Source organism: Giraffa tippelskirchi, chromosome 3 (genome assembly GCF_054371585.1).
Source record: "Giraffa tippelskirchi isolate mGirTip1 chromosome 3, T2T-mGirTip1v1.2.pri, whole genome shotgun sequence".
Lineage (NCBI taxonomy): Eukaryota > Metazoa > Chordata > Mammalia > Artiodactyla > Giraffidae > Giraffa > Giraffa tippelskirchi.
In genome coordinates this window covers 56251870-56261053 of record NC_137277.1, presented here as the reverse complement: position 1 = coordinate 56261053, position 9184 = coordinate 56251870, and the positions used below count along the sequence as shown (strand labels likewise).

The 9184-nt window shown below is 36.5% G+C and overlaps 1 pseudogene; it reads left to right on the top strand.

Moving 5' to 3' along the window:
• Window positions 1–434: 434 nt before the first annotated feature.
• Window positions 435–873, top strand: LOC145542685 (ubiquitin-conjugating enzyme E2 D1 pseudogene; annotated as a pseudogene).
• The last annotated feature ends 8311 nt before the right edge of the window (window positions 874–9184 follow it).

Sequence of the window (9184 nt, the reverse complement as noted above, 5' to 3'; positions counted from 1 at the left end):
AGGGAACCAAAGGAGGCCCTCAAAAACCACTCTGGGAGTAAAGGCAACCATACTTGAGTACCTGCTGAGCCCTTGAGCTTGCTGCTTTCTTGTACCCTCTGGAGGTGGTAAGCTATGTATATTCCTCGAGGAAGAACTAGGACCCTGCTCTATGGTTATACTGTAGTTTCTTGACTGCTCCTTCTTTGTTTCTGCATTCACTTCCTTCTCTTTTTAACAACAGACTGAATCTATCCTTCGGAACTCAGAGAAGGTCAACTAATTACTATGTAATCAATCAGGAAACTTGATTAGGAGAGCGAGCCAGACAGCAGCGAGCGGGGACTCACCCGGCTGAGTCAGCCGAGCAGCCCCCGATCCAAGCCCACCAGCCCACGTCCCTGAGCCCCGCAGCCGTCCCCTGCAGGCCGGGGTCCCGCTGCCCTCCCTGACCCATGGCACTGAGGCGGATTCAGAAAGAGTTACGTCATCTACAGCGTGACCCACCTGCTCACTGTCGGCTGGACCTGTGGGAGACGACTTGTTCCACTGGCAAACAACTATTATGGAGCCTCCTGATAGCACATATCAAGGTGGAGTCCTCTTTCTTACTGTACATTTTCCGACAGACTATCTTTTTAATCCACCAAAGGCTGCTTTCACAACAAAAATTTACCATCCAAACATAAACAGTAATGGAAGTATTTGCCTTGATATCCTGAGGTCCCAGTGGTCACCAGCGCTGACTGTATCAAAAGTTTCATTGTCCATATGTTCTCTGCTTTGTGACCCTAATCCAGATGACCCCTTAGTACCAGATATTGCACAAATCTATAAATCAGACAAAGAAAAATATGACATGCAAGAGAAGGGACTCAGAAATATGCAATGTAAAAAAAAAAAAAAATTCACATATACCAGAGTACTGTAAAACCTAGGATTTTTTCAACATTTGCAGGAAATTGAACACTGTTTTCTGTTTCGTTATACCATGGAATCCTTTGATTTTTGCCCATTTTAAATGTATTTCTGAAGCAAGACAAAACAAACTTCCAAAAATATTCCTGAGACTGTGATGAGAGTATTTATCATTTTGTATACATTGAGAAAGACATTTATTATGGTTTTTAAGACACTTGGACATCTGCATCTTCAGTTTACAAGATCTACATTGCATTTGAGAAGCAACCAAATTACGTTTTTGCTGAAACTAAATGTTTTTATATGAAAAATATTGTATGTGTTATCTAAGATGTCGTTAGTTTTATAAATCTGTATTCAGATTTCATTCTTTGTTAGCTCACTTTATAATTTGTATTTTTTAACTGTATGCTGCTGCTGCTGCTGCTGCTGCTAAGTTGCTTCAGTCGTGTCCAACTCTGTGAGACTCCATAGACGACAGCCCACCAGGCTCCACCGTCCCTGGGATTCTCCAGGCAAGAACACTGGAATGGGTTGTCATTTCCTTCTCCAATGCATGAAAGTGAAAGTGAAAGTGAAGTCACTCAGTCGTGTCCGACTCTTCACAACCCCATGGACTGCAGCCTACCAGGCTCCTCTGTCCGTGGGAATTTCCAGGCAAGGGTACTGGAGTGGGGTGCCATCTCCCTCTCCATTTTACTGTATAGACTAAATATATTTTATTTACATGTATGTCAACTTGTTACTTTTTTTCTGTGAACAGTATTGAAAAAACCCCAAAACTGATAATGAAATGAATTAACTGTCTCCCTTGTCTTGGGGTATTCTGTAGATTGATTGCAGATTTCTTAAACTTGTAATGATCTTTACACTGTAATTCTCAGTATACTAATTATGGAGAAACACTTGTTTTGGTTTTGTTATACTTGGCTTAACTTTATTACAATGTGAATTAATTGCACTGCTAGGTAGAAAGATACGTAACTTTTATTTGTTGCTATTCACATCTGAATTTTTTTCTGTATAGGCAATATTATATTGATACCTTTTACAGATCTTAATGTAGCTTTTTCCATATAATAAAATGCTATTTTTACTAAAAAAAAAAAAAAGAAAAACTTGATTACAATAACCAAAATACCAAAGTTTTAGGTATTCCATATTAATAACATTTGCCCATATAATTTCCAGTAGTCATGTATGGATGTGAGAGTTGGACAGTGAAGAAAGCTGAGTGCCGAAGAATTGATGCTTTTCAACTGTGGTGTTGGAGAAGACTCTTGAGAGTCTCTTGGACTGCAAGAAGATCCAACCAGTCCATCCTAAAGGAGATCAGTCCTGGGTGTTCATTGGAAGGTCTGATGTTGAAGCTGAAACTCCAATACTTTGGCCACCTCATGCGAAGAGTTGACTCATTGGAAAAGACCCTAATGCTGGGAAAGATTAGGGGCAGGAGGAGAAGGGGACGACAGAGGTTGAGATGGTTGGATAGCATCACCGACTCAATGGACATGGGTTTGGGTAAACTCCGGGAGTTGGTGATGGACAGGGAGGCCTGGCGTGCTGCGATTCATGGGGTCGCAAAGAGTAGGACACAACTGAGTGACTGAACTGAACTGATAACCTGAAAAAGCTTATCACTCATTTGATAATGCTTCTCATATAATTTAACATACCAAATAACAAACACCTCTTTTCCCCTCATTCTCTGGGATCATAAATGATTAGATTAAGGTTTCAAGTAGCTCATTTATATCTCAAAATCACAAGAAGAGAAATGTGTATTCATTCTAGAAAACTAGCTTCCTATATCTGCACATACAAAAGCATGTTTTAGAATATCAAAAGAGTTTTACCTTCGCAATTTTCTAGGATTTTTTTAATTACTAAATATTCAATGCAGTCGTAATAAATAGCAGTTATAGACAATGAAACATACCATTCACTCACATTCACATGCCTCATTTTCAGAAGAACAAGAATCTGTATTTGCATTACAAGGTCCCCTTAACAAAAGTCAAAACCAGGAAGAGAGAACCAGACGTTCATGTACACACCCTCGATAAAAGCCAAACCAACTCCAAAAGGCTCACTTTGATACAATAGCAGAGCCTTTAGGAGCTCTTGTTCTCCAGATTCAAGAGTACTGAGGTCAAACAGTAAAAAGTGTCATTCTTTTATTTATGAGAGCATAACTAAAGATTTCCCTGTTTTGCAAAAATACACCCTAAGGGACTGCTGCTGCTGCTGCTGCTAAGTCTCTTCAGTCTTGTCTGACTCTGTACAACCCCATAGAGCCCACCAGGCTCCCCCGTCCCTGGGGACTACATGATGGAAAATAGATCGGATCACCCATACACATATATCAAGAGAGCAAACTATAGGATGAAAAATTATCTCCCAAGATCATAGGTCTCTTGCCTCAGAAAGGGAAAAGTCTCAATTGATGTTCTGCTATGGCCAAAGCCAATGCAATAAAGAGTATCATGTTGTCTTCAGAGCTCAGAGACCAGAGATGTCTCAAACAGCCAGTGCTAGTACTGAAACATAGACATAAACACAATGTCAGAGATGTAGCCCCCAAATTCCACTTCCATTCTCAAGTGGATGCCTCAAAACAAACTGGCTCAACTCTCATAAGAGAATGGGCTCAGATTGGCTAGCAAGGAGCCCAGAGTAGCTTGCTCTTTGATAAGGAAGTGACACAAGATGGAATAGATAGAATTTTCTCATGCCAAATAATTTTAGTTAGCTTTTTTTAATCTCTCTGAGATGCCTCAGGATTCCTCGGAAGCATCTCAAACTTCGCTGAGGTCAAAGAATTTCAGTTAGAATTTGATGTTTGGGGAGTTTATCAAAAACATCAAAAAGATTCCAAAATACTTGGTCAAGTAGGATCACAGTTTACTGTGAAACAATACTTATTCACTTAACCAAGTGACAAAAGAATTAAAAAACAAATACAGATTGCTTAAAGGCAAGGAAAATCATACAATCTGTTATCAACAGCAGCATGCCAAGAAAATTTTGCTCTCTTTACTGAGAGAAACCAAATCCATTCCTGCCCCAGTCTATTTCTAACAAAATTCATTTATCTAATTAAAGTTAATACAATCTTACAAAATCCTGTTCACACACACAGCTCTTTTCTCAGCATCCTTTTTTTTTTTTCTGCAAACCCTTTAACTATTTTTATTTTTATTGGAGTACAGTTGATTAACCATGTTTTGTTAGTTTCTGCTGTACAGCAAAGTGAATCAGTTGTGCATATACATATATAGTCTCTTTTTTAGATTGCCTTCCCATTTAGGTCACAAAAGAGCATTGAGTACAGCTCCCTGAGCTATACAGTAGGTTCTCAGAAGTTATCTATTATTATATATAGTAATGTGTATATGAAAATTCCAAGCTTAATTCATTCTACTTCTTGTTCCCCCCTTGGTAATTACATATGTTTGTTTTCTACATCTGTGACTCAATTTCTGCTTTACAGTTAGATTCATCTGTACAGTTCTTCTATATTCCACATATAAACAGTATTATGCAAAGTTTGTCTTTCTCTTTCTGACTTACTTCACCTAAGTCCATCCATATCACTGCAAATGATGTTATTTCATTCCTTTTTATGGCTGAATAGTATTCCATTGCATATATGTACCGTTTCTTCTTTATTCCTTCTTCTGTTGATGGACATTTAGGTTGCTTCCGTGTGCTGGAAATTGTAAACAGTGTTGCAATGAATATTGAGGTGCACGTATCCTTTTAGATCATGTTTTTTTCTGGGTATATGCCTAGGAGGGGAATTTCTGGGTCATAGGGTAGCTCTGTTTTTAGTGTTTTAAGGAACCTCCAAGCTGTTCTCCATAGTGGCTATACTAATTTACATTCCCACAAACAGTGTAGGAGGGTTGTCTTTTCTCCACATCATCTTAGCATTTTATTGTTTGTAGATATTTTAAGGATGGCCATTCTAACCAGTGTGAAGTGATACCTTATTGTAGTTTTGATTTGCATTTCTCTAATAATTAGTGATATTGAACATTTTTTCATATGTTTTTTGGCCATCTATATGTCATCTTTGGAGAACTGTCTATTTAGATCTTTCACCAATTTTTTGATTGGGTTGCTTGCTTTCTTGATAGTGAGCTGTATGAGCTATTTGTATATTTTGGAGATTAATCCCTTGTTGATTGCTTCATTGGCAAATATTTTCTCTCATGCTAAGGTTTCTCTTTTCATTTCTTTTATGATTTCCTTTGCTGTGCAAAATCTCTGAAGTTTAATTAGGTCTCATTTGTTTGTTTTTGTTTTTATTTCCATTGCTCCAAGCAGTGATTTGATCTTGATGTGATTTGTGTCAAAGAATGTTCTGCCCATGATTTCCTGTAAAAGTTTTATAGCATCTGACCTTACATTTGGGTCTCTAACTTATTTTTGTTTTATTTTTGTATATGGTGTAAGGGAGTGTTCCAATTTCATCCTTTTACATGTAACTGTCCAGCACCACTTATTAAAGAAACTTCTTTTCTCCATTATATTCTTGCCTTTTTTGTCATAGATTAGATGGACAGAGATGTATGGTTTATCACTGGAATTTCTATCATCTTACATTGATCTATACTTCTGCTTTTGTCCCAGTACCATACTACTTTGATGAACTTGTAGCTATGGTTTGAAGCCAAGGAACCTGACTCTTCCAGCTCTGTTCTTCCCTCTCAAGATTCCTTTGGCTATTCAAGGTCTTTGTGTTTCCATACAAATTGTAGAATTTTTTGTTTAGTTCTGTGAAGAATGCCATTGGTAATTTGATATAGATTACACTGAATCTGTAGATTACTTTGGATAGTGTAGTGTAGTCATTTTCACATTATTAATTCTTCCAATCTAAGAACATGTTATATCTCTCCATCTGTCTGTGTCATCTTTTGATTTCTTTCATCACAATCTTATAGCTTTCTGAGTACAAGTCTTTTGTCTCTCTAGGAAGGTTTATTACTGTGTATTATTTTCTTTTGCTGTGATGATAAATGGGATTATTTTCTTAATCTCTCTGATTTTTCATTGTTAGTGTACAGGAATTCAAGACATTTCAGTGGATTTATTTTGTATCCTACCACTTTACCAAATTCATTGATTGTCTCTAGTAGTTTTCTGGTGGCATCTTTAGAATTTTTTAGGTATAGTATCATGTCATCTGCCAACAGTGACAGTTTTACTTATTATTTTCCAATTTGAATTCCTTTTGTTTTATTTTTTTTTCTGATTTCTGTGGTAGATCTTCCAAGAATATGTTGAATAATGGTGGTAAGAGTATGCAACCTGTCTTGTTTCTGATCTTAGAGGAAATGCTTTCAGTTTTTTACTGTTGAGGATAATGTTTGCTTTGAGTTTGTCATACATGGCCTTTGTTTTATTGAGGTAGGTTCCCTGTAAGCTCATTTTCTGGAGAATTTTTCTTTCTTTCTTTCTTTTTTTTTAATCATAAATGTGTGTTAAAATTTGTCAAAAGATTTTTCTGCATCTATTGAGATAATCGTATGATTTTTGTTCCTCAATTTGTTAATGTGGTATATCTCATTGATTTGCATATATTGAAGAAACCTTGCATGACTGGCATAAATCTCACTTGATCAGGATATATGATCCTTTTATTGCTGGATTTGGTTTGCTAATATTTTGTTGAAGATTTCTGTGTCTGTGTTCATCAGTGACATTAGCCTATAATTTTTTTGTGTGTGTGATATTTTTGTCTGGTTTAGTATCAAGGTAATGATGATCTTGTAGAATGACCTTGGGAGTATTCTTTCTTCTGCAGTTTTTCAGAAGAGTTTCAAAAGGGTAAGTGTTAACTCTTCTCTAAATGTTTGATAGAATTCACCTGTGAAGCCATCTGGTCCTGATCCTTTTTTGGGGGGGTGGGGTGGTGTTTAATTACACTTTCAATTTTTACTACTTCTGATTGGCCTGTTAAATTTTTATATTTAATCCTAGTTTAGTTCTAGAAGGGTGTACTTTTCTAGGAATTTGTCCATTTCTTCTAGGTTGTCCATTTTATTGGCATATAGTTTCTTGTAGTAGTCTCGTATAAGCCTTTTAATTTCTCAGGTGTCTGTTGTAACTTCTCTCTTTTTTTTTTAATTTCTAATGTTATTGACTTGAGTCCTTTCCCTTTTTTTCTTGGTGAGTCTGGCTAAACGTTTACCAATTTTGTTTACCTTCTCAAAGAGCCAGCTTTAGTTTCATTGATCTTTGCTATTGTTATCTTCATTTCTATTTCATTTATTTCTGCTCTGATCTTTATAATCTCTTTCCAAAGTTTGGATTTTGTTTGTTCTTATTTTTCTGGTTGTTTTACATGTTGGGTTAGATGGTTTATTTGAGATTTTTCTTGTTACTTGAGGTAAGATCATATTCCAATAAAATTCCCTCAGAGTTACTTTTGTTGCATCACATAGGTTTTGGACCAACATGTTTTCATTGTCATTTGTCTTTAAATATTTTTTTATTTCCTCTTTGATTTCTTCAGTGACTGATTGGTCATTCATTAACATATTATTTAGCATCCATGTGTTTTTGTTTTTAAATTTTTTCCTGTAATTTATTTTTAATCTCATAATGTAGTTTTCAGAAAGGTGCTTGATATAGTTTCAATATTTATAAATTTGCCAAGGCTTGATTTGTGACCCAAGATGTGATATATTCTCTAGTATGTTCCATGTACACTTGAGAAGAAAGTATATTCTACTGCTTTCAGATGTAATATCTTATAAGTCATTTAAGTCTATTTGGTCTAACGTGTCGGAGAAGGCAATGGCACCCCACTCCAGTACTCTTGCCTGGACAATCCCATGGACAGAGGAGCCTTGTAGGCTGCAGTCCGTAGGGTTGTGAAGAGTCAGACACGACTTCACTTTCACTTTCACGCATTGGAGAAGGAAATGGCAACCCACTCCAGTGTTCTTGCCTGGAGAATCCCAGGGATGGGGGAGCCTGATGAGCTGCCGTCTATGGGGTCGCACAGAGTTGGACACAACTGAAGTGACTTAGCAGCAGCAGCAGGTCTAAAGTGTAGTTTAAGGCTTGTGTTATTAATTTTCTGTCTGGATGATCTGTCCATTGGTATAAATGGGGTATTAAATCTGTTACTGTTGATTTCCCCACTATGACTATTAGCATTTGCTTATATATTGAGGTGCTCCTACATTGGCCACATATATATTTACAATTGTTTTATCTTCTTTTTAGATTGATACCTTGATCATTAATGTAGTGATCTTCCTTGTCTCTTGCAATGGTCTTTATTTTAAAGTCCATTTTGTCCAATATAGTATTGCTACTCCAGCTTTCTTTTGATTTCCCTTGGCATGGAAAATTTTTTTCAGCCCCTCCCTTTCAGTCTGTATGTGTCTAGTTCTGAAATGGGTCTCCTATAGATATAGACAGCAGATATATGGGTTTTGCTTTTATATTCATTTAACCAGTCTATATCTTTTGGATGGATTGTTTAATCCTTTTATATTTAAGGTAATTATCAATATGTGTATTCCTATTGCCGTTTTCTTGTTTTGTATTTTTGCATTTTTTTCCTTCCTTTCCTCTTTTGTTCCCTTCTTTTGTATTTCCTGCCTAGAGAAGATCCATTAACATTTGTTGTAAACTTGATTTGATAGTGCTGAATTCTCTTGGCTTTTGCTTGCCTGTAAAGTTTTTGATTTCTTGGTCGAATCTGAATGAGAGTCTTGCTGGGTAGAGTATTCTGGGCTGTACTTTTCCCCTTTCATTACTGTATATATTGTGCCATTCTCTTCTATCCTGCAGAGTTTATACTGAAAAGGAAATTCCTAACTTTATTTTGATTGCCTTGTATTTGTTGCTTTTCCTTTGTTAGTGTTAATATTTTTTTCTTTGTATTTAATTTTTGTTAGTTTGATTAATATATGTCTCTGTGTGTTCCTCCTTGGGTTTATCTCGTATGTGACTCTCTGAACTTCTTGGACTTGGGTAACTGCCTCCTTTACCACGTTAGGGAATTTTTCAACTACAATCTCTTCAAATATTTTCTCAGGCCTTTTTTCTAACTCTTCTCTTTCTGAGACCCCTATAATTCAAATGTCAGTGCATTTGAAAGCATTTTCCCTAAAGTCAGGAACAAGGCAAGGGTGCCCACTCTCACCGCTATTATTCAACATAATTTTGGAAGTTTTGGCCACAGCAATCAGAGCAGAAAAAGAAATAAAAGGAATCCAGATTGGAAAAGAAGAAGTAAAACTCTCTCTGTTTGCAA